The sequence below is a fragment of the Chrysemys picta genome, chromosome 24 (genome assembly GCF_011386835.1).
Source record: "Chrysemys picta bellii isolate R12L10 chromosome 24, ASM1138683v2, whole genome shotgun sequence".
Classification (NCBI taxonomy): domain Eukaryota; kingdom Metazoa; phylum Chordata; order Testudines; family Emydidae; genus Chrysemys; species Chrysemys picta.
In genome coordinates, this window is record NC_088814.1 from 6,744,102 (window position 1) to 6,769,241 (window position 25,140).

The 25,140-nt window shown below is 50.0% G+C and overlaps 1 long non-coding RNA gene across 2 annotated transcripts; it reads right to left on the reverse strand.

Annotated features, from left to right (window-relative positions):
- Positions 1-25: 25 nt before the first annotated feature.
- Positions 26-23,512, reverse strand: LOC112058846 (uncharacterized). Of its 2 annotated transcripts, XR_002888039.3 has the most exons (5): positions 21,240-23,512; positions 18,813-18,975; positions 7,148-7,320; positions 3,265-3,473; positions 26-430 (listed from the first exon to the last, which is right to left on the reverse strand). It is a non-coding gene; the product is annotated as an uncharacterized LOC112058846 (long non-coding RNA). The 2 variants fall into 2 exon arrangements; XR_006173055.2 differs by lacking the exons at positions 18,813-18,975; positions 21,240-23,512 and adding an exon at positions 7,987-9,812.
- Positions 23,513-25,140: the final 1,628 nt, after the last annotated feature.

A 25,140-nucleotide genomic window follows, 5' to 3' on the forward strand; every position in this document is an offset into this window, starting at 1 on the left:
ATTAAACATGCGATAGAGCGATGCGTCCTTTGCACTATATTTTTTATTCAGCAGCTGAAGAGTTAATTATACAATTCTGTGGCACATGGACTAACTAGAACACCTGGTGCCTGGAAACAGACACAAGTGCACTGTTGCAATTCATGTTCTAGCCTGCACCTGCGTTTTAACAACTCCTCTAGCAACAAAGCGATGCTGAGAAGGGGAGTGGCAGAGCAGCATCCAGGCTGGCTAGCTCTCTCCCCCTCCCTGGAAATCACTCCTTTGTTTAAGGCGAACCAAGAGGTTGCTTCGTGATGTGTCGGCATAGGGCTGCAAAGATGACGACGGTGGGGGTGGTGGCAGGCCGGATGGGGTGGTGAAGGAGATGGAGAGATCAGCACCAGACAGGGGTTAGTGAGATGGTGGAGAGGTGATCATGGCAAAGGCCCTAAAGAAGAGAGACGCGTGGTGAGGACGGAACAGATGGCGATCTCTGCTCTCGGACTCGGAACCAGCAGAGACAGTCATGCAACGCTTCATGTCAATGACAGCGACGGGGGAACGCTGCAGAGGGTGATGAGTCAGGGGAACTCTGCGAATAGGAGCTGGGCACTGGCTCAATCCAGGGCCCCTGTTGTCCACCCCAGGGCTCTGTTGAACCCGGATCTGTGTGATAATAGGGACTGGCAGGCTCCTTTTATTTCTACTGTCCATGGGCTAAAGCAGATGGGAATTTCTGAACCCCAGCCCTGAGGTTACAGCCCAGTATCAAAGCAGCTGTGTGGATGGATCCCAGAGACTCCCTTGTTTACAGCCCAGGGGATGAAGCAGTGCTCCACCAATCAGGCCAGCGGCCCTCTCCACCCGGCCCTCAGCTCACATCATCTCACACCTCTCCCTCCGTTCCTGACAAGCTGGTCTGTGCTTGTCAAACAAGAAATCATCTCCCCCCCGGGACGCCCCGGCAGCTGAGAAATCCCTTTTCTCCCATCTCATTCTCACTCCTTCTCCGGAGCCCAGCAAGGCCTATTTCCCACCTGCAACGCTTCCATTTCCACCCCCAGCTCCTTTGAAATAAGGCAGCGCTTGTTTCACGCGTGAGCACGAGGGGATCCCTGCACTGAGACTGCTGGATGTTTCTCGCCTCCCTGCACAGCCCTGGGGGCGGCGGGGGGGGGGGAAGGGCTGTGGCTGCACCGCAGAGACCGGTACCAACAATTCCCCACTGCCTGATCTGCTACCATTTTGCCATTTTGTTGCCCAATCGCTTAGTTTTGTGAGATCTTTTTGAAGTTCGTCACAATCTGCTTTGGTCTTAACTATCTTGAGCAGTTTAATATCATCTGCAAACTTTGCCACCTCACTATTTACCCCTTTCTCCAGACCATTTATAAATAAGTTGAATAGGATTGGTCCGAGGACCGACCCTTGGGGAACACCACTAGTTACCCCTCTCCATTCTGAGAATTTACCATTAATTCCTACCCTTTGTTCCCTGTCTTTTAACCAATTCTCAATCCATGAAAGGACCTTCCCTTTTATCCCATGACAACTTACTTTACTTAGGAGCCTTTGGTGAGGGACCTTGTCAAAGGCTTTCTGGAAATCTAAGTATACTATGTCCACTGGATCCCCCTTGTCCACATGTTTGTTGACCCCTTCAAAGAACTCTAATAGATTAATAAGACACGATTTCCCCTTACAGAAACCATGTTGACTATTGCTCAAGAGTTTATGTTTTTCTAGGTGTCTGACAATTTTATTCTTAACTATTGTTTCCACTAATTTGCCCGGTACCGACGTTAGACTTACCGGGATCACCTCTAGAGCCCTTTTTAAATATTGGCGTTACATTAGCTAACTTCCAGTCATTGGGTACAGAAGCCGGTTTAAAGGACAGGTTACAAACCTTAGTTAATAGTTCCGCAACTTCACATTTGAGTTCTTTCAGAACTCTTGGGTGAATGCCATCTGGTCCCGGTGACTTGTTAATGTTAAGTTTATCAATTAATTCCAAACCCTCCTCTGGTGACACTTCAATCCGTGACAGTTCCTCAGATTTGTCACCTACAAAAGCCGGCTCAGGTTTGGGAATCTCCCTAACCTCCTCAGCCGTGAAGACTGAAGCAAAGAAGCCATTTAGTTTCTCCGCAATGACTTTATCGTCTTTAAGCGCTCCTTTTGTATCTCGATCATCAAGGGGCCCCACTGGTTGTTAGCCGGCTTCCTGCTTCTGATGTACTTAAACATTTTGTTATTACCTTTGGAGTTTTTGGCTAGCCGTTCTTCAAACTCCTCTTTGGCTTTTCTTATTACATTCTTGCACTTAATTTGGCAGCGTTTATGCTCCTTTCTATTTGCCTCACTAGGATTTGACTTCCACTTTTTAAAGGAAGTCTTTTTATCTCTCACTGCTTCTTTTACATGGTTGTTAAGCCACGGTGGCTCTTTTTTAGTTCTTTTACTGTGTTTCTTCCCATCTTGTGCCTCACTCACATAGCGTGGCATGCGAGTGTGGGAAATTCAACAAGTGTCACCACCCCTTGGCACCTGTGTTGTAACTAATTGGCTAGTGCTGTCTTCTACTGATCAGAATCGGAACTCCTCTGTGGTGTGTCATAGGCCCTATACAGCTCATAGATAATGGAGAGTCACTTTTAAATTCAGGTGTAGTGGGGGCTTGTGCTTTGTAGAGCAGGAGGATATGGGTCCTACCTACCTTGCTGTCAGGATGTTCACACCATACAGTATAGGGACAGCTGTGATGTTCTAGATGGGCATGGATCTGTTACAAAATAATCCTTAGCATTTGTAGGACATGCTGTATTTCCCAAGCGGTGCACAAACATTAACAGATAAGGTAGGGAAGTAGCATTAGCGCCCTTTTCCAGATAGGGAAACTGAAGCACAGAGCAGCAACATGATTCGGAGAACACAGGAAGTTGTGGGGGAACCAGGATCCGAACCCAAGAACTAATCACTTCTAACCTTGGATTCAGTCCACCCAGGATTGGACCAACCTTTCCCAGCTGATGTTTTCTGCTTATGATGGTGCCTTATTAGTGAAAGACTCAAGGAACTCGCTCTATTTAGCTGGCGGGGGGGAGAAGATTAAGGAGTGACTTGATTCCCGTTCATAACCACCTACAAATAGTTCAGTCGAGCAGGCAAAGATCTAACAGGATCCAAAAGCTAGAAGTTGAAGCTAGACAAACTCAGACTAGAAATAAGGTGTCAATTTTTAACAGCGAGGGCGAGTAACTAACCACTAGAACAACTTACCAAGGGCTGTGGCAGATTCTCAATCACTAGCCGTTTTTAAATCAAGATTGGACAGTTTGGGGAAAGATCGGCACTGATTCAAACAGGGATTGTTCTGAGGAAGTTCTCTGGCCAGTGTTACGCGGGAGATTAGACTGGATGATCACGGGGTCCCTGCTGGCCTTGGAACAGATGAATGGTGCTTTTTTTCACCCTGGAAAGAGCTCTCCCTGGAAGAAAGGTCGCAGATGTATGATCAGGGACTGAACACTTGCACGGCAGAAAATCCAACTCAGGCTACTTTGGTGGGCAAGCTTCACCGTAAAGCCTGCCCCGTGGTTAAATGTAAGCCTAGGCCTTCTAAACCTGAAACTTTCCGCTCCTGTGTGCCGTGAAAGCAAAACCCTGCTTCAGAGGGGCTGGCGATGAGGCTGGGAGATGGATTAACTGATCAAGCAGTGGGTTAAACCGATTGCCCATGTAAATTCCCTACCTTGTTGGGGATTAGGAGGCAGGAAAACATGGCTTTATTACTCCTAATTGAATAGAACTTGGGTCTCCCTCCCCGGGAAGCCACCAGAGCTTTCACAAAGAAATTGCGAAGGATATTTCCCAGTTGGCAAGGCTCCAGGAAAAGCCCCTTTCACCTTTCAGCCTCCTCCGGCTCCCTCCTCTGCAAATTAATTTAAAACAAATTAAGCTGGGTTGACACCTGGCTTTCTCCAGTGCTGGAAGCCGAGGGATGCCGTCGGTCCCCGAGGAGCGTGGCTCTCTCAGCTCCCCACAGCGACTGCAGGGGATAGCGGAGAACGGGGAGCAAATGCGAACGCAGCACCGCCACTCTGATTGTTATTTATTTGGATTGTAGCCACACCTACGGGCCCCAGATATGAACCAGACCCCCTCTGTGCTTGCACTGTACAAACATAGGCAGGGGCGGCTCTATGTTTTTCGCCACCCCAAGCACGGCAGGCAGGCGGCTTTCGGCGGCACGCCTGCGGGCGGTCCGCTGGTCACGCCGATTTGGTGGCATGCCTGCGGGCGGTCCGCCGGTCCCGCGCCTTCGGCGTCCTCGCCGCCGAATTGCCGCCGAAACCGCGGGACCGGCAGACCTCCCACAGGCATGCTGCCGAAGCCTGACTGCCGCCCTCACGGCGACTGGAGCCGCCGCTAAACACAGGACATAAAGAGCCTCTGCCCTGGGTCAGATCTGGATAGGCAGAGGGAGAAGAATTGAGACACTGGGAGACTAAGCGACTTGCCCAAGGAAGCGTGTGAGAGAGAAGTTGATAGAACCGGGGTCTGTCAAGTTTCAGGCCACTTGGCCGCCCTTTCCCTCGAGGTTTGAAGAACCGTGCAAGGCAGCGATCACACATCCTCCCTGCTCTAGACCCGCTGCCTCTGCCCTGGGGCTGTTGGGATTCACTGAATGTTTGTAACTATCTGCTTCCACCCCCCCCAAGATCCAGCTTCAAGCATCCCCCTGGCGGTTGTGCCATCTGGTCATCTCCTCCCAGTGTCTGCTCCAAGCTTAGTTAGGGGCTGAAGGCAGAAGAGCAGTGCTAGGTCTTTCCAGCCCAAGGTTGGGGTAAACACAAAGCCAGCTGGGGCTTGGGTGTTTCAAGTTTGACGCTTACCCCAGGCTGATCCAGGGAGCGTCCCCCAGATAAGACACATTGAACTTGGCTAGCAAGAGCGTGATGGGCTCCGTCGAGTCTGCAGTTGCCCTTTGTCATCCATGTCAAAATCCCTGCACAACAATGGGCAATTCTCAGGCTCCATTCAGGCAAGGCCCAGGTTTGACCTAAACAGAGCAGGTTGGAAAAGTGGGGTGAGGGGAGGGTGTTTGCAACCCCCCTCCCCCCCCAAAAAAATGTTGTTGAAAACTAAGCTTTTTTTTTCTCCATTTTTGGCAATGAAAAACACGGTCATTTCGGTGCCCTTCAGACGCTAATTTTCAGTTTCCCAACAAAAAGCGTTTGGGTTTCTCTCAGTAAGAGCAGGCACTTTCCGCGACCATTTTCCGTTCAGTTGAAAATCCAGTTTTCCGTTAAAAAATATTAAAAGGGTTGACCAGATGTCCCGTTTTTATAGGGGCAGTCCTGTTTGGGTTTTTTTTTCTTATATAGGCGCCTATTACTCCCCACCCCCGTCCTGTTTTTTCACAGTTGCTGTCTGGTCACCCTAGGGGTGCAGGGTCAGAAAGGCTGGAGAAGGATTCCTAGCTGAAATAATGTGGAAACGGACACTGAATCTATTTCTCCTGGTCATGTGCAGTCTGGCCCCGTTGCTTCCTCTGTGCCACTAACCCACAGCATTCGCTCCCTCCGCTCTTGCTCAAACTCTGCTGAGGTCCTTCACTTTACGATCAATCTCTTCTCTCCATTCACACCTCTCCGTCCCTGCCAACCCTACCTACAACTCTTTCCGTTTAGCTCTGGCTCCCAGTGCGTTATCGACAGCGCCCACCTGCCACTTGCTCTCCAGCCTGGCATGCCAGACAGGCTGCCACCCGCTCTTCAAAACCTGAAAACTCTTCTCCTCATCCCAAGCTGCCCTTCTCTGTCGCCAACTGTCCACTTCCAGCTCTCTCCTTCTCCCCGCATCGTCGGTCCCTCGTGAAGTCCTGTCCCTTCTTTGGTGTCACTAAAATCCTCCTCGGTCCCGCCTCTCTTGTCCGGGTCTTTGATCCGCTCTTGGCTTTATCACTCACTGCCTCTCCTTTCCCTCCACTCTTGCTGCTTCTCGCTCCCCACTTCTAGTCCAAGCAGGAATGCCACTGCTCAACCCTCCTTTCCTGCCGCTTTGAAGGCATCGCCGCTTTCTTCTGCCCAGCCCGAGACAGAACGCGGTGGCTGCAGGTCAGGATGGAGGGGCACTAGCTAGGTTGCCTAAGGGCGAAGGATTGAAACAACAGCCCGGGATGCTACCAGGCAGCAGTGAAGTGTAGCATCTGAGGAACAGAAGAAGCCTGTGACATGGCCCCTTTCTAATCTCCACCTGGCACAATTCCCACCAGCAGGTTCATATTCACCAGCATTAAACTTCACCCAGAAAGGCTCCCTCCCGCAAAAAAATAGAAATGTTTGATTTTTAAGTAGTTGTGGGGATAAACCCCTGGCCAGCTGCCCTTTAGGGGCTCACACTGATCTCCAGAGAGCTGTTAGCAGCCCTGCATATTTTTTCCACATACATTGATGCTTTTCATGGAAGGTTAAGTTCTCCTGTGAACCCCTCTGTCTCCAGAGGCACCAGGTCACTACAACAGCCTCTGCTGGGCAGGGGAGAGCAGAGATGGCCCATCACATGCTCTTCTGCAGCTGGGCTCAACCACCAAGTCACTCAAAACATCAGCCGAGGGAGACAGATTCTTAGACCAGAGAGAGAGATTTCTCCCATCCCCTTCCTCTGCTGAAGCATTACTGTGCTCTCCATACACCATTCCTTGTAAGCCCCAAGTTGCTCAGTGGTCCTATCTGGCCTCCCTTTAACATCCACCCTTTTGTTCCCTTCGGAACTGCTAAAGAGAGGAGACCAGAGCGGGGCTGAGGGTCACAGGGTTTAAATGTGTCAAGTATCTGATGCAGCTCAGAGAAAGAGCCAAGAGATTAAAGCCCCTCAGATTCGTTCTGGAAAGGGATTTTATGTGCTCTGATCTCCCAGGGCTGCAGCCCAGCTGTGTGGCAGGAGGTTGAGTGAGGCTTTGTATGGGGGGGGGCAAGGGAGGGAGAAGAGGGAAGGAATTAGGATACGAGAACCTCCAGGAAGAATCCCCCCCTACTTGCCCCACAGACAGTAAGGAGCCTAGACATGACATCATTCTTAACACCCCAAGAGAGGGCCCTTTCCCAGTGCCATGAGGAGGACACCTGGGGAGAAGCAGCTGGTACATCTCGGTTCTTACCTCTTCCATCTCTCACCTCCCATGGCTCACCATTTCAGGTCCGAGATTATCGCATTCCGCTTCCCGGGGCTGCGTTTTATGGTCGCACATGTTGATGTTTGGCAGCCACGCAGCATATTCCAGGAGCCTTCTTTCTCCTGTGGGTTACCTCTCCATTGCCTCTGGGAGAGATGCTGGGGAGAGAAGGGGAGGAGAGGTTAAACAAAAAGCGATTGATGGCTACTTCCTGCCCTTTCTTGCAGCACTTTATCCAAAGATTCCAACTCGGCCACATACAGTCGTCGGCAGGGGTGGGGAGGATGCACGGTCCATGGAGGGGCCACGGCTGTAGAATTCACTTCCACTATAGCACAAGTTGAGCTGGAGAAAGTTGCCCCCTTTCTTATCCCTTCGACTGGTGCCCCACCACACCCACACCTTGCTCCCAAGAGCAGGGCCAGTCTTCTTGGCTCTCCCATCCCCTACACGAGCCAGCCGTGCACACCTGTTCAGATGCTGATCTACAGGGCCCAACCCGAACCTGTGCGCCTGAATGGCTATTTAAGGAGTACAAAGTAATTCCAGCTCTGGCAGGCTGGCTCAGCGGCGTATTCACCTAGGTGAACTGAGTGCCAGGTTGCTTTGGAAAGGTCAGCACTGTGTGTGTCGTCGGGTGTTTGCAGTTTGCAGTGCGTGCATCGTAGGGGAGCAGTAGGGGCTGTGTATAAGGCAGCAAGGGGCACTTGCTTGCATGCGGCGTACTAGCAATACTCGGTTTTCCCAGGACCTTAGAATCACAAACGACCCCATTGATAAATCGCCCCTGCACGTGCCCACTCCGGCTTGGAGCAGGGACCCACCCTCCAGGCAGCAAGAGACACTGCAGTATCCGGAGTGCAGTCGCTTTGTCCAGTAGCTCCCTGACCCCTGCTGTATTTTTCCGGAGGCTCCTTCCACTGGGCCAATGGAAGCTCTCCAGTCTAAAAACGTGTAAGGGGTCTCCCATCGAAAACTGATCCCTTCTTCCTCACCAACTGCAGCTCCGGCAGGAAACAGCTGTCAGAAAGCAGAGTGTTTTATGGCACTGAAACAGCCCTCCCACCCAAGCAGAGCTGGACACCGGAGGGTGCAAGTAACATACGGTAGATGTCAGGAACTGGCAGGCCCTGCCTTCCAACAGCCCCCGAGTGGCTTCTTCAGTGACCTGGGTGAGGAGTTACTCCACCCACAGTCTTTTCCTGTCATCCACTTTCACATTCTGCAGCACGCTTCTGCAGCGTGGTCCTTTCAGTACTTGCTCTCTCTCTCTCGATACTTATGCCGCACCCATCGCTGCATCATCTGAGCCCTTCACAACCACTGCTGAATGTGTCCTTTGGTACCATCACCCTTTGGTGTTATCAGCCTTATATTACAGATGAGGGGGAAACTGAGGCACGGGGGATTAAGTGACTTGCCCAGAGTGACACAGGAAGTCTGTGGCAGAGCTGGGAATTGAACCCAGATCTCTAGAGTCACAGGCTCTGAGAATAAGACAATTTTCTTTGGTTACTCGGGTGCTTAAGACATTTTATTAATCCGTCTCAGCATGTCTTGTGTTGACCCCAGGGAGCATGGCCATCCTCTGTACTCTCAGCCCTCGGGGCTGCTCTCCCACGGTGATCAAGCCGGCAAAAAGAAGGCATTTCCATCCCTCGTACTTCAGCCTTTGTGATTCCTTTCCGACTGAGCAGCTAGTCATGGTACGCTGAAAGCTGTCTTAAAATTACAAGACATCACATTTCCTGGTCCTGCTCGAACGCTAAGGGTCGTGTGATCTGGGCCCTGTGCAACCAGTCTGCAGAGAACCAGCCTAGAGTAAGGTGGGCTGAGTTGGGCCCTAGGGAGCAGCCTGCTTTGTCTCTCTCTGTTTTGGGGTTCTTGAGGGCCATTCTGAATTCCAAGATTGACAGTCATGTTGCATTGCAGGCTTCCAGCAAGAGTATTTTAGATTTTTATCCAACTTCTCTGGGTGTATGCTATGAACAGAACACTAAAGGTTGGCAAGAGTGCCCTCTGCTGCTAGCTGCCATCCCAGAAGCCTCCATTCCCAGATCCCGTTCTCTTCAGTGAAGCTGTTGACGGTGCTGATAGAGCTGGGGAGCGTTTGTTTTCATAACAGCCTTTCGTTGGGATCTATACTGGATCAATAGGCGTCTAGTCGGGAGGTGAAAGGTGACTACATTAGAATACATTTAGTAAACACAATCGTTGGAGCCAGCGAGCAAATGAAAGCAAGAAATCATTGCGAAATAGCCCAGGACGACATCCAGAAGGAGAAAGCGTTGTACGAGAACCTATAAAGTCTCCATCCCAGAGTCTGAATGTGGGGGAAGGGGGCTCTGAAGCAGCCTGGGTGAAATGGAAGTGGGCCACATGCATCAGCTTGGGAGGGAAATGCTGGAGGAAGGAGGACGACATGCGTGTGGGCTGAGATGCACGGGTGTCGGGTGTACTTGGATACCAAGGCCCTGTACAGACAGGGCTGCGTGATGGTTGTTACGAGCTGCATTCCTGGTTGGGTTTAAAAGCCAGCGGGTGTTTATTTGGCTGTTCCTGTCCTTACTCAGCAACAATAGGCAAAGTCACTGGGAGCAAATCAAACCAACAGCCCCGCGTCACGCCTGTCTTTCCTCTGGGAGGCTCTGGCAGGCCCCAGTCTGCAGTCAGTGCCTGCTCCCAGCTCCTCTCACAGAGAGGGAGCTGGCGGGCTGCTCCCCCTCCCAGCCAGCCAGCTCCCAGCTGAGCTGGGCGCTTCACCCCCCCCCCCCCAATTGAACCCCTCCATCCAAAACTGACACTTACTACAGCGATAGCTGATCATTACCCTGTTCCTGGCCAGCGTGGGCTGGGCATGCCCCATCACATGCTACGTACATCCCTTTTTCCACCTACAGGCACAGACACACAGTCCCTGCCTCCTAAGAACTTACAATCTAACGAGAGACAGCCAGTATATCCGCAGCTTACCGATGGCGACCCAAGGGAGAGAGCGATTAAATGATGTGCCCAAGGTTACAAAGAAAGTCTGTGGCAGAGCCAGGAATTGACGCTGGATCCCAACCCAATCTTCAATGCCTGAAGCCTGTCTCCTCCCCTGTAAAGAGGGTGTCCCTGCCCACGGCTGGGCATCAGTGTATGCACACTAGCGGGGGAGTGGGGCGGGTTGTAAGTGGAATCGTAGCTAGAGTCTAACAGAATAGTGCTGTATAAAGGAGGCACTGCAGAGAGTATTTGTATTATAGTAGCATCTTTAAACCTCGGCAGAGGGCCATTGTGCCAGGCGCTTCACAAAGACACAGTGAGAGACCAGCCCTGTCCCTGGAGAGTCACGACAAAGGTTGGGAGGGGAAACAGAGGCACAGAGAGTAGAAGTGACTTGCCCAGGGTCACGCAGCAGGTCAGTGGCAGAGCGGGTGATAGCACCCAGCTCTCCTAGTTCCCAGTCCGGTGCCCTTGCAACAGCCCACACAGCCTCCTTCAGTATAGGGGGGTACGGGAAAGAGGCATCATATGTTATTATATGGATCCTGGCCAGACAGCACTGTGCAGCATTAAAGGTTTTGCATTTTCCTTCCAGAACTGACACCTGCCTGAATTTTTCCATTTCCTGTTGGAAATAGCTGCGATTTCCCAGGTTGATTGCCTGGCAGATTGTCACATGAGCCCGGCCTTCCCTCACACAGATCCTCCCCGGTTCCCATCTGATGGGATTTTTAAAGGGTTCAGGACAGATCTGTGGTTTGTAGGAAGCCTGCTGGGATCTCTAACGAGACCAGCTCGGACAAGCAGGCCCTGTTTGATAGCCAGCAACAATCCTGGCGAGACCACCCGTGTTTTGAAAGGCCTGCCACTGTCATCGCACCAGCAGCAGGGCTCAGGCTAGCTGACAGCCTTGAGCCAGTAACATGGCGTGGGAGGCTGCAGACCGAGGGGAAAGCGCCAGGCTGATAAAGACAAGACATCAAAGCTGAGGCTGGGGATAGAATTTTGGCATCTTGCAAGACAGCCAGTGACAGCTGATGCCCAGCGACCATGAGATCACACTGCTTCATCAGCAGGAAAAGAACCGTCAGATGGGATTCAGGTCTCCCCAGCGGCAACTGAGACCAGACCAGGTGTAGGGGAAATGCAGCTCACAATATCCTCACTGCTCAGTGCCGCATTCCCATGCATAACCCTGTCTGAGACAGGGAGTCATAATCCATGGTCAAAATTGACTCATGACGTTGGGAGCCCGCTGAGGTCCTCTTAAAGAGGCCTGGTTTTCAGAAGGTCCTGAGCATCCATCCCTTTAAAGGTGGTGGAAGTTGGGCCCTCAAAATTGGAGCACTCTCCGTCGCTAATCTTTTTTTTGGAAAACTCAGTCATTCGCTATGATGGCTGGAACCCTGCGTCCGTTCTGGGGCTCGCAATTCAAGGAGGATGTTGATAAATTGACGAGGGTTCAGGGAAGAGCCACGAGAAGGATTAAAGGATTCGAAAACCTGCCTTATGGTGATAGACGCAAGGAGCTCAATCTATTTAGCCTCGCGAAGAGAAGGTTCAGGGGTGATATGGTCACAGTCTAAGTACCTATACGAGGAACAACTATTTAATAATGGGCTCTTCAGTGGCTGGAAGTTGAAGCTAGAAAAACTCAGACTGTGTACGTTTTTAACAGCCAGGGGAATTAAGCACTGGAACAATTTACAAGGGTTATGGTGGATTCTCCACCACCAACTATTTTAAAATCAAGATGGGTTGTTGTTTTTTGAAAGCTCTGCTCTAGGGATTCTGCTGCTGTGGGATGTCCTCTGGCTTGTGTGGCACGGGTGGTCAGACGAGGTGATCACAGGGGTCCCTGCTGGCCTTGGGATCTACAAATATGAGTATTCAGAGGCCTGACCTCCAAAACCTGTCAGTAAGAAGTGAAAGAAAGAGCAAAGGAGGGCGATTCTTGAAGAAAAAGGCAGTGGGTTTGTGTGTCGTGGGGTCGGTGGATAGGTGGGAATGATACCAGAAGAAGAGGAGTACAGGAGAGGAGGAAAAGAGAGATGCTTATTTTTGTTATGCTAAAAGGTACTAAGGGCTGCCATCAGAGGAGTCTTGGATCCAAGGACAACCACAGACCTCGTTAAAGCCAGCCATTCAGTGACCAAGCCCTTTCTTTCAGGCCCCTTTATCAGTGGCGGATTAATGATTTTGCCGCCCCTAGGCCATGAAATAATTGCCGCCCCTGGCCCCGCCCCGACTCCACCCTTTTCCGCCCCCATTTCAACCCCTTCCCCAAAGTCCCTGCCCCAACTCCAGCCCCCTCCCTGCTCCTATTGGATCCTTTCCCCAAATCCCCACCCTCGCCCCGCCTCTTCCCCCAGCATACCGTGTTCCCCCTCCTCCCCCCTCCCTCCCTGCCCCGCGAAACAGCTGTTTCGCGGCCCAAGCGCTGGGAGGGAGGGGAGAGAAACAGGACGCAGCAGCGTGCTCGCAGAGGAGGCGGAGGCAAGCTGGAGTGGCGGGGCGGGGCGGGGAGGGGATCTTCTCCGTGGGTGCTTAAATTTGCTGCCCCTGCAAATTTGTCGGCCTAGGCGATAATACGCCGCTGCCCTTTATGCGGTAAAAACAGCTGCAGACAATGGTAGATTAACAGGGGTTTCCCTGGCCCTGCCAGTAGTGTCTGTTGGAGGCAGAAACCCAGGAGAGGTTGTAAGAGTGAAGCAGAGAGATGGCACTTCTTGGGCACAGAGCTCATGGGAGTGGCAGACTTGGGAGCAAGGAAACTGCCTCCCTGGTATGTTAGGGGAAACAGGATTTATGTACATTTTTTGTAAATAGATTACACCAAGAATACATCAGATTCATGTCACTAGCTGAAACAACCTTGCAAGGCCCCAAATATTAGCTAATTGCTCGGGCCAAAGGGACAACATTACACTGAGGTAAGGGGCCTTTCACTGCATATGAGCTGAACGGTTTTTGGGCCCCCAACTCCCATTGATGTTCAGCGGCGATGGGTGCCTCGTTCCCTTAAGACCCTTTGAACATCTCAGCCCATAGACATTAATAATTATCCACAGCCACTTTCACCCAAGGATCTGAAAGAGCTTCTCAGAGATCAAGACTTGCAATCACATTGTCAGGTAATAAGTATCCTTGCTTACTTCTGAGATGTGGAGGGGCCTTGTGGACTAAGCAAAAAGGTTCTGGATCCAGGAACTCCTGGCAGAGCTGGACGGGAACTGGGTTTCCTGTTTTCTGGGAAATTTCACAATTTCTAAATTTCCTGTGAAATGAAATCTTCCCCCCCCCTCCCCCACCACCACACTGAGGAGTCATTAGAGGAGGTTTTGGAACAAATTGATAAACTAAACAATAAGAAGTCACCAGGATTAGATGGTATTCACCGAAGAGTTCTGAAGGAACTCAAATGTGAAATTGCAGGACTACTAACTGTCATCTGTAATCTATCATTTAAATCAGCTTCTGTACCAAATAACTGGAGGATAGTTAATGTGACGCCAATTTTTAAAAAGGGCTCTTCAGGTGATCCTGGCAATTACGGGCTGGTAAGCCTGACTTCTGAACTGGTTGAAACTATAGTAAAGAACAAAATTGTCAGACACATAATTTGTTGGAGAATAATCAACATGTTTTTTGTAAAGGGAAATCATGCCTCACCAATCTACTGGAATTCTTTGAGGGGGTCAACAAGCATGTGGACAAGGGGGATCCAGTGGATATAGTGTATTTAGATTTTCAGAAAGCCTTTGACAAGGTCCCTCACCAAAGGCTCTTAAGCACAGTAAGCTGTCATGGGATAAGAGGGAAGGTTCTCTCATGGATTGGTAACTAGTTAAAAGATAGGAAACAAAGGGTAGGAATAAATGGTCAGTTTTCAGAATGGAGAGAGGTAAATAGTGGTGTTCCCCATGGGTCTGTACTGGGTCCAGTCCTATTTAACATATTCATAAATGATCTGGAAAGAGGGGTAAACAGTGAGGTGGCTAAATTTGCAGATGATACAAAACTACTCAAGATAGTTAAGTCCCAGGCAGACTGCGAAGAGCTACAGAAGGATTTCTCAAAACTGGGTGACTGGGCAACAAACTGGCAGATGAAATTCAATGTTGATAAATGCAAAGTAATGCACATTGGAAAACATAATCCGAACTATACATATAAAATGATGGGGTCTTAATTAGCTGTTACCCCTCAAGAAAGAGATCTTGGAGTCATTGTGGATAGTTCTCTGAAAACATCCACTCAATGTGCAGTGGCAGTCAAAAAAGCGAACAGAATGTTGGGAATCATTAAGAAAGGGATAGATAATAAGACAGAAAATATCATATCGCCTCTATATAAATGCATGGTACGTCCACATCTTGAATACTGCGTACAGATGTGGTCGCCCCATCTCAAAAAAGATATATTGGACTTGGAAAAGGTTCAGAAAAGGGGAACAAAAATGATTAGGGATATGGAATGGCTGCCGTATGAGGAGAGATGAATAAGACTGGGACTTCTCAGCATGGAAAAGAGATGACTGGGGGGCGGGGGATATGATAGAGGTCTATAAAATCATGACTGGTGTGGAGAAAGTAAATAAGGAAATGTTATTTACTCCTTCTCATAATACATGAACTAGGGGCCACCAAATGAAATTAATAGGCAGCAGGTTTAAAACAAACAAAAGGAAGTACTATGCACAGTCAATCTGTGGAACTCCTTGCCAGAGGATGTTGTGAAGGCCAAGACTATAACAGGGTTCTTTTTTGAACTAGATAAATTCCTGGAGGATAGGTCACCCCCCCGCCCCCAAATTGAGCTGCTCTATAATCATTAATATTAAAACCGGAGAACATGCCTAAAATCACAGAGCAATTGAGAATAGAATGCAGGATTCCAGATTCCCAAACTCCTGCTAGAACCACTAGACAACACTGCCTTGAAGAAAGCTGCGAGTGGCAAGAGCATGGGAAGGGAGGGACTGTGCAACAGAGGAAGGAGACTATTCTCAGTGAACCAATGACGTTACATGGAGAAAACTTTGAACTGAATCAATTCTTCTTCCATATCATGTTTTCTGTTGTCCTCTCCCCCTCCTATTTGGGACAGCTGGACCTTTGATCCTTGTGTGGAGTTCATTAGCTCCCCTACTGCTGATTTCACACACACACACACACACACACACACACACACACACACACACACACACACTTGTCTATGTGCCATCACAATTAGTTGCAGTGGAAACGGCTATGTCAGAACGTGAGGATTATTACTTCAAGCGAGAAATAAGCAGCAGGAATAGATGACACTCCGAAGCAGCGGGACTGCCATTTCCATGCAAATAACCTCATTAAATAAAACAAAGGGAAATGTAGAACTTCAGTGGCCGGGGTCTTCAGCTGGGACTGGGAGCTGCTCCCCATGCAAGACATTTCCCAGACCTGAAGAAGAGATCTGTGTAAGCTCTGTGTGGCTCTGCCGTACTACCACAAGACCAGCTAGTCTGGCGTGCTACCTCCAGATACCCAGTACCATCTCAAACCAGGTGTTCACACCTGCTGCGGTATCTCATCTCCAGACCTATCAGCAGGACCCATCTAATCCTGCTTCCTGATAGGTTATTGCCAGGGCCCTGTGCACTCCATGACATGCTGGTACCTACATTCAGCACCAGGGTCCCTAGACCCTGGCAAACTGGAGGCAATTCTGGGAATAGAGGCAATGATTGACATCTTGTTTAAAATGGAGGTTGTTGGTGAATTCGAGATCTACAGAGGAGTTGCCAGAGTGGATGAGATCCAGGCCCTGTCTCTGACAGTGGCCGTCAGCAGATGCCAGCTCAGAGGCAGGTATAAGAATCCTGCAGAAGACAAATGTGGGATAACTTGCCCCCCATGAAGGCCTCACCCTAATTTTAGATTAGGATTGAGAGACTGGTTTAGAGACGGCTTTAAAACCCAAAGCCTGAGGTTTCTCTCTTTTCCAACATCTTTTTGTTAGTATTAATGGTTCTAACTCCGACTCTTCTTGTTATCCATGTAAAACATCCGATCCCTCTTTCATCAGCAGCGATTGATACAGTCTGTACAATGTACTTTGACATCTCATTCAATTTCCTTTACACTATCCCACAGCTTCCCTTTTCAGTGTGGCACAAGCACTCATTTTTGGCCATTTGTGTTAGGCCCAAAGACACAATCCCTTAGCGGGTTAAAGAAGGGAAGGACGGTCCGGTGATTAGGAGCACTAGCCTAGAACTAGGGAAACCTAGATTCGATTCCCAGCTCCACCACAGACTTCCTGGATGCCCTTGGGCAAGTCACTTGGCCTCTCCGTGACTGGGTTAACTGTAAAATGGGGATAACTGGGCTGCCACACAGAGATTGTGCAAGGATAAATGCATTAACGATTGTGAGGCGCTCAGATGAGCGCCATATCAGTACTTAAGATGGATATCTCAAACTCTCACTGCCTGTGGATCCCATGAGACAGACAGTCCCGTCTCTTTCCCACATCTGCTGCTCTCTCCAGCCTCCCTGCTTCTTCCATATCCCCATCCAAGATTTAACAGTGTTTCTAAGTCTCCTTCCTCCCACAGTCCTTTATCTGTCATGAGACTTGGGGGTCTTCATGTATTATTCTTGGCACCGCCGGCGCATGCTGGAGTGGACGTGCCAGTGAATTTCCTGCCAGTGGGAAGCGAGCCTCGAAGCCCTCACTGACATCAGGACCAAATGCTGGAAACCAAGTGCCCTGGAATGAGAACATCTGGCAGACAGCAGAGACGGCCAAACGTTTCCAGAGCTCCACGGCAGACTGGCTGGCAGCGCTAGGTCAGCAGAAGACTGGCTGGTGTCAGGGAGTTTTTACAGCTGGCTCGACACAGCGGATGGACTAGCAACATGTGCCCACTTATTTAATGTTGGGGGGTGGCGGGGACGGAAGGGCTATGCTGAACCCTGATTCTTGCGCCGCAATTCCCCACTTGCGGAGGAGGAGAGAGTGGAGGAAAGAGCAAAGCCCATCCCTGTCGCCCCATCCCCATCTCCGCTCTGCTACGCCCCAAGGCCACCCTCTTCCCAGCAGTGCAGCAGGCTTCTGGACTCCAGGCAAAGGCTGCAACCACAGCAGGGAGAGTGCAAGTGGCCCTTCGATGTATTCTCCTCCACGCATCTCCCAGTTGGCCACGAAACCAAGGTGGTTACTCCTGAGCTGTTGGGAAAGGGGTGGGTTGGAGAAGAAGCTGGATTCTTATTAATGATGCTCATTGTTACAGCTGCACATAATAATAATAATAGACAGGGTGAGATGGCTCCTGTTCACCATTTCCTTGGCAAGAACCCAATTCCCTCACCCCGCCTGAAGCGAGAGCCCAGCCCTGTGAGAGCTTCATTACAGCCTTGTAAAACTACAGCAACCGAGCCGCCTCTCTAATTATCCCGTCATTAGAGGACGCTGGGCCTTAAGTGTTTCACTTGGAACTTAACAACAACATTAGTGATAATGAGCTGGCATTTAACAGTGCGCCTTTCATCCGGAGGGGCCCCCGAACGCCTTTACAAGGCAGTAAACTTCAGAAGCGCACCAGTGACGTGCAGCCACCTCTGGGGAGAGGCTCGGCAGCTGTTTACCAGTTGTGTGCACAGAGCGCTGGCCAAGGGAGCAACACGGTTTTGATGGCAGTTGGCCCTTTGAAGGATTTCTCAGGGGTGTCTCTTTCCTCTGCTTCCTCTTAATCTCCCTCCTCATTCTCCTTAGCTTCTATTATCATAGGTGGGGTTTGTGCACCTGGGGTCCATTAGATCAGAGTAGGTCTTGATTGTCTCTGGTACCACACAGGGCCAGCGCAACCCATTAGGCGACCTAGGCGGTCGCCTAGAGCACTAACATTTGGGGGGTGGCGACCGCGGCGGCCGGATCTTCGGCCGCCCCGGTCACCAGCGGTATTTCGGGGGCGGAACCTTCCACCGCCTGTGTCAGGGGCTGCATTTCGGGGGCGGGACCTTCCACCGCCTAGGGCGGCAAAAAAGCTGGCAGCGCTCCTGGTACCACGTCACTTAAGGTATGTCTGCACGGGAGCTGGATGTGTAATTGCCAGCGAGGGAGGCCATACCCGCGCTAGTTTTCTGCGCGAGGGCTTTGCATTGGTGTATCTTAAAACTTGATGGAGGCCAGGCCGAAGGGTACGTCTGGACTGGAGCTGGAAGATACAAGTTCCAGCTCGGGTAGACATACCCACGCTAGCTGTGTCTGAGTTAGTGTGCTATAAATAGCCACAGAGCTGCAATGGCCGGAGGGAGGAGTCACCCTCAATACAATCCTGTTGAAGATCCTAGGTACGTACTTGTGACAGCTAGCCATGGGTAGACTGCTATTTTTAGCCCATCCGCTCAATCCCAGCTAGCAGGGGTAGGTCTACCCGAGCTGTAATTGACACCTTCCAACTCCACTACAGATATACCCTTCGGCCTCGCCCACAGCGAGATTTAAGACACACCCAGGCGAAGCCCTAGTGTAGACAGTTTGCAGCGGTGCAGCAGAATTTTCGGTAGTGCAAACTGGGCCTACGCTAGGGGTTCGCTCCATTGCAGCAACTACAGTCTGGGCTAAAATGCCAGTGTAGACAAGGCCTCAGAAATAAGCACTGAAAATGCCTCACCTCCAACTCCCGTCAATTTCTCCGTGGGTGCAGATCTCCTCGCTGGAGGAGGTCCGGTGGTGAATTATGCAATTCTGGATTCTAATCTCTAGACCCATTCAGGCCCCATACCGCAAAGGTTTTGGGGAAAGCCTCTCTTCTCCTCCTCGTTCCCAGGGTGTCTCTGTTGGACAGGGAGGAAGCGATTGCATTAGACCAGCTGTAACAGAAGCCAAACCCCCACAATTTTGGCTCATAAAGGAAGTCACAGATGGTGACCCGTGTTCTTCGTTTCAGCCAGCACAGACGGAGAGGAAGGGGGTCAGCCAGAGATGCACACAACAGGGGCAGGCAGGAGGTGTGGAGAGAAAAGGGAAAGGGAAGCCAAATACACAACCAAGCACACCACACACAACCTGTACATCGAGGGGGGTGGAAGACAAACAGATGCAGGGGAATGACAGAGAGCAGTTGGGGTGGGGACGGGCTGTTGGACAGTGGTCAAGTTTGGTGACAGAGAAAGATCCTACGGGATAAATGGAGGAAATTGCCTGGCAGCTGGAGTCACTTTTGGCTAAGGAGCTCCAGATTGCACCGAGAAAAAGAATAAAGCGGCTAGCTCAGAAGAAAGATAACTCGGTCACCCTTCTCCATCCGTCACAGGGGAAGACCGGGACATGAATTGGCAAGCCAAAGGAGTTTCAAAGGGTCCTTGGTTTCCCATGTATCATCATCACCATCCATTTGTTTCTTTCATCCATCACATTCCAACATGGGTTATCCCAGCTCAGACCAATTCCTTGAGTGAATGACCGAGGGCCTTGGGCTACGCAGAGACCTGGAAAGAGAGGGGTAAGTCCCTGAATGACTAGGGCCTGGACACAGCAGGGCTGGGGGAGTTGGGAAAGGGGGAACAATGGAGTCAGTCCAGACTACTAATCCTGAATGTCCTGGGGCCTTAGCATACCGGATGCTGGGAGGAGCCTCACGGCCCCCCATTTTGGGTAAACATGAATTCCTAAAGGCGGCATATTGGGAAACTGGTTAACACTGACACACGATCAATACGTGTGAGGAATTTCCTGGTCCTGCTTGCCACGCTCTGACAAAATCCATGTGAACTGGGTCATCTGATTCAGTTTGGAAAAAACAGGTTTAAAGAAAGGTGGGGTGGGGTGAGTTGTGCCCTCACCGTCTTAGGGAGCAGCCTGTTTGCTCTCTCTCTGTTTTTGGTTTCTTGGGTGCTATCATTCTGAATTCTAAGAAATAAAGTTGTGCTACGTGGCAATCTTCCAGCAAGAGGGTGTATGTTTTCATCTACTAGCTAATCATGCTGTGAACATAACATTAGACAAATATAACAGAATTATGGCAAATGAGAAGAACCAAGGAAAGGGCATCAGCTCTGATTGCTATTTCCCAGCGAATGCACCCAGCGCCTGGCAAGTCTAGAATGCCAGGAAGATGGGACCAAGCCAAGATGCCAGCTCGAGAGCAAGCACCCCAATGAGCTGGCCAACCTGAAGCACCAGGGAAGATGGGGCTCTGCTGGACCTAGACTGCCAAGTTCTTCTTGGTCCAGATATCACTGGGCCACAACACATCTCCAATCAAGAAGCCAATTCTGGAGTGACGGGGAGGGTGGGACTGGTGCAGACTGCTGGTGACAATCCTAGATCCAGGGGGCCAGGTAAGGTAGAGTTGGGGGCCCAGTACATGCCAACTGCTCTTGGTGTCTGTGGAACTAGCAGGGAAAGAGTGTTTCTGGATTTCATGCTCTGCTCTGCTTTACCTTCCTCTGTCTCCAACAGCTAGAGATGGGCCAGGCCGCAGAGACACAGGAGACACAGGTACACGAGCAGCTGCGTCCCCTGAAACGCCCCCACAGCTTAGTACCTCGATAGCGCTCATTCATCCCTGGCTAGCCACTCGCTTTACAAGGGGCGAGTATCATCCCCAGTACACAGCTGGGGGAAATGAAGGCACGGAGAGATTAAGGGACTTGCCCAAGGTCACACAGCGAGTCTGTGGCAGAGCTAGGACCCTGGTCTCCCAACTCCCAGCCCAATCCACTAACACCACGGTTGCAGCCAGAGAGCAAAGAGTGGGGAATTATTCCCCATACAGAGAGGAGACGCTACTCGCAGCCCCATCCTCTCTTTCCTTGGAAGGGGTTTCGCTCTCTGAGCCCGCACAAGGATGATGTCTCCAGCTATACTTAGATTGTAAGCCCTTGGGACAAGCACTATTTGTGTTTGTACAGCGCCTAGCGCAGCGGGGGCCTGCCCCATGACTGGGACTACTAGGCGTTCCATTAATACAGCTAAACAATGTGTGAACACCTGAGAGAGCCACAACTATCCCATACCTGAGGTTAACCTAATTACGCCCTTTCAGTAGGAACCGGGAACTACTGCCCTTGGATGTCCATAGGGAACACATACTCACCCGGCATTAACTGAACATCCTGTCTCTTCCCTTCTGCAGCAATGGGCTTTCTAAGGCATCGGGGCCTGAATTCTCCAGCATGACTGTGATGCCTCAAAAATCATGGTGACATCGGCCTTCTGGACCGGCCTTCCTCACCGTCGCTGAATCCCCAGGGCTGGGAATTTATTGTTTGAAGGAGCCCAACAATCCTGGCCTGTGCTTTCTTTTATTGATCCTTGGACGGAGTCCTAAATATTTCCAGCCTCCCCGGGAGGGTTGAAATTTTGGCACCGGTAGTTCTTTTTCTGCCGGGAAGTGGAAGCCAAAGGAGTCAGATTGCAGCCTTCACACGTTTCCAGGCCTTTGGAACAGTCTTTCCCACCGAGGAGGAGGGCTGGAACTGTCAGGCCAACTTCCCCTAAACAGAAACACATGGCTGAACTTTGGCTTGCCAGGGAGGGGGAAAAAAAAAAATCAACCTGTGTGAGGAAAAGGCCTGGATCAGGGATCGATTAGACAGGGCCAGAGCAAACCTGGAATATGAGAGATTCGGTGGCTCTTGGAGGGGAGGGGGGGGAGAAAAATGACTTTCAGAGCACAAAAAGGAGAGGAAATTAAAAACCTTAGTAAAACCACACACTGCTGTGAACTAGGCCAAACGAAGAGGGGGACAGATTTACAGATCCCTGGAGCCAATTTAGGGGGAGTGGTCTGCGTTCAAAATTCAGACACCCCTCCCGGACTTCTTGTACCCTAATATTCAATGAGACCCATTCCGGACCCCCACTTCTACCCTTACGCACCGATCCAGCAGTGGATCGGAGCCACAAAGAGCATTATGTGATCGGGTAGAACTCAGCAGAGCAGTGCAGAGCGGACGTAATTGACTTTTCACTGCCATCCTCACAAGCCCAGGAGTAGAGGCTGCACTGGGGCAGGAGGGGCAGTAACCGTAGTCCTCAATGCTAAGGAGATTCTGAGCTGCATTGCTTCCCAGAAAAGGTTGCCATAAGTTGGAGCCGTTGGGGGCTGCTCTAAGTTATGCCAGGGACCATTTTGGCCCCTGCAGCAGCCTGGTATCTGGGCAGCAAAAGTGGCATAAAGCCACGTTGGCCCTGCCTGGATTGTGCCTTCTGTGCGTTCCATCTCTCTGGAGACACAGCACAGAATCTGGCCCAATGATTGCCCAACGGGAGAAAATACAGAGAAACCTTCAACGAAACAGTAGCTGCCGTACACGGGCCTTTTAGCTAAATGCCAAGTTCTAGGAGAAAATCCCACAGAAGCACTTAGAATCTTTATATTAAATACCCAACGAGTCCATCAGGATTAAAGGCATTGCTGTAAATTCCAGCCGAATTAATAACCATTAGGCCATCATGTGAAAACACTCCTGAGCTGGTGTGCATAAGCCTCGTTGTAAATCATCAGTAGCCAATCCTCTTTTCACAAACAGATCCGTCCATTTGTCAGCCGTGCTTCATGAGACAAATTAAAATGTTCGTGTAACATCGTACAACAGCAAGGCAGAAACTCAGCGGGCAGTTAGAGCTCCCGCATGGACATGCGGGCAGCGTCCTGCTATTCGTCATCCTTTAACACGCCGCCGACTGGACAACAGCCTGGGGAGGGACAGCTGATATGCCACCGCTTTGTTCTGACGCTTTCCAAGTTCCTGGTGGAAATGATGAAGCACGCAACTGGTTTTATGCGCAGATAAAGCAGCCTACAAAATTCTACTGCCCCCTTAGGAAGCTGGTTTGCTGTTTTTGATTTGCAAGAAAACTGCTCTGGCCAAGATTGGTCATACATGACTAGTGATTGTGAGTGCCCAACTTGACAGGCCTTCAAATAATAAAAGAAACAAATAACATCATCTAGCTCTTATCTAGTGCTTGTCATCAGTAGATCTTGGAGCATATTACAAAGGTGGTCAAGGGTCATTCATTATCCCCATTTTACAGATGGGCAAGCTGAGGCACAGAACGGGACCTGATTGTCAGCAAGTGCTCAGGACCCGCAGCCTGAAAATTAGGTCCCCTTGAAGGTGTCTCAAGTTAGGCATCCAAAACCCAAGGCCACAAAACTGATCACTTTTGAAAATCTTAGCCTGTGCCATTAGTGGTTTTACAAGCATAAGACAGCGCTAAAAAGGGCAGGTGGGCCCATCCCTACACATTTGCTTGTGTTACCCTCCTTGTTTTTAACCTCGACTATAAGGTCTCCGGTGGCAGGGGCTACCTGATGTTTGCACAGCACCCAGCACCTCCTGAAAAAACACCAGAGGATACTCTTGAGCTGCCAGGAGAATGAGGAAGGACGATTCTGTGGAAAAAACATAGTCAGGAGACCTGTGTTCAAGCCACAGATTTGCTGCATGACCCTAGGGCAAGTTACTTCACCTCCCTGGGCTCAGCTTTCCCCCACTTGCAACTGTGCAAGATGCTTAATTCATTGTTTGCAAAGGGCTGGAAGAGCCTCAGAGGGAGGAAATGGCAAATGTACCATTTACGTATGTTATCGTCATCACGGGTACAAAACACTTGAGTGCTGGTTTTGCAGAAGTGAAAGACGGAAAAGCCAGTCTGAGACTTTCAAAGTCAGCTAGGAGAGTTCATATTTTCAAGGGGAACTATGTGGCTCAGACGTCTGCCTAGCTTTGAAAATCTCAGAGCCTACTGTATCTAATCAAGTCGAGATGAATTATGTATGCTAATTGCGTAGATTAATTGTATGTAACTATTTATTATTATTAGCCCATTCCCCGTCCATTGCTGGATTGTTCCTTCCCCCCTGCAGTCTATTCTCCAGTGCTTTCTCCCATCTAAATTAAATGATTCAAGCAACAGGAGCTTCTACACCATTCCCTCGGAGACTCATTTGCAGATACAGTAAACTGATGGGCACCCGCTTTCTTCAGCTGTTTGACGATGGCTTATCACTTCCCCTCTTCTTGGCAACCTAGTTAGTTACAGTGAAAGCGTCAATAGACGGCTTCCATTCCTTAACCACATGAAACCCATCAGGGTGAATTTCGGCTTCCACTGAAGTCATTGGGAGCTTTGTTATTAACCTCAGTGGGGTCAGGATTTCATCCCAGGTATTTAGTGCCCAGAAGAAATTCAAGATGCAGGTTCCATCATATGCCAATTGTTCCCAGCAGTTACCCCCTTAGCTCCCAGACCCGCTGTCTCAGCACCAGTCCCCCACTGATGTTTCAGTCCCTCACTTGGTCTAATCCTGTACCTGGTGGGGATTAATCCACCTCTGTGGCATAGAAAATGGAAGACAAACCTGGATCTGCTGGGAGATCCCACGTTAATTTTCTCCTAATGGATGTTCTTTAATCTAGGAGCAGAATTTCTTAGAGGGTCTTAAGCAAAGGCAGGTTCCCACTTGGACAGATGTTTCCTATAAAAAACACAAAATAAGAAACATAAAAGCTGTAGAAATATGGAGAGCAAATCCAATTAAGTTCAAAAAAACATTTGCTGGGTTGGGAAAGGTCTTTAGTTAAGCAACCAGCATAGCATTTCTCTCTATTAAAACGACTAGAGGAGAGAGTTTTTGGTTTCGAATACAATGCCCTGTCCTTGAGAGCTGCACTGAGTGGAGTGGGAAAAAAGACAGCTGTTTGTCTGCATCTCTGTGTCACTTGGAAAAGGAAATGTTAAAATCTGAGCCAAAAAGGGATTTGCGGAAGGAAAAGTATCGAGGGTAGTATTTTTTAAAAAAATGATTGATTTTTCTCCCACCGCTCTTTCGGATTTTGGCTTGGGAGCTCGGATTCCTCTGGGAGCTCCAGCAACGTGTCAGTTTCACAGAAATGGACAATTTGTTGTTTTAATTCTCTAAAACCTCAAAAGCCACAATGCGGCTCAGTCCTACAAACTGTTTCTTTCCTGTCTCGGGTCAAAGG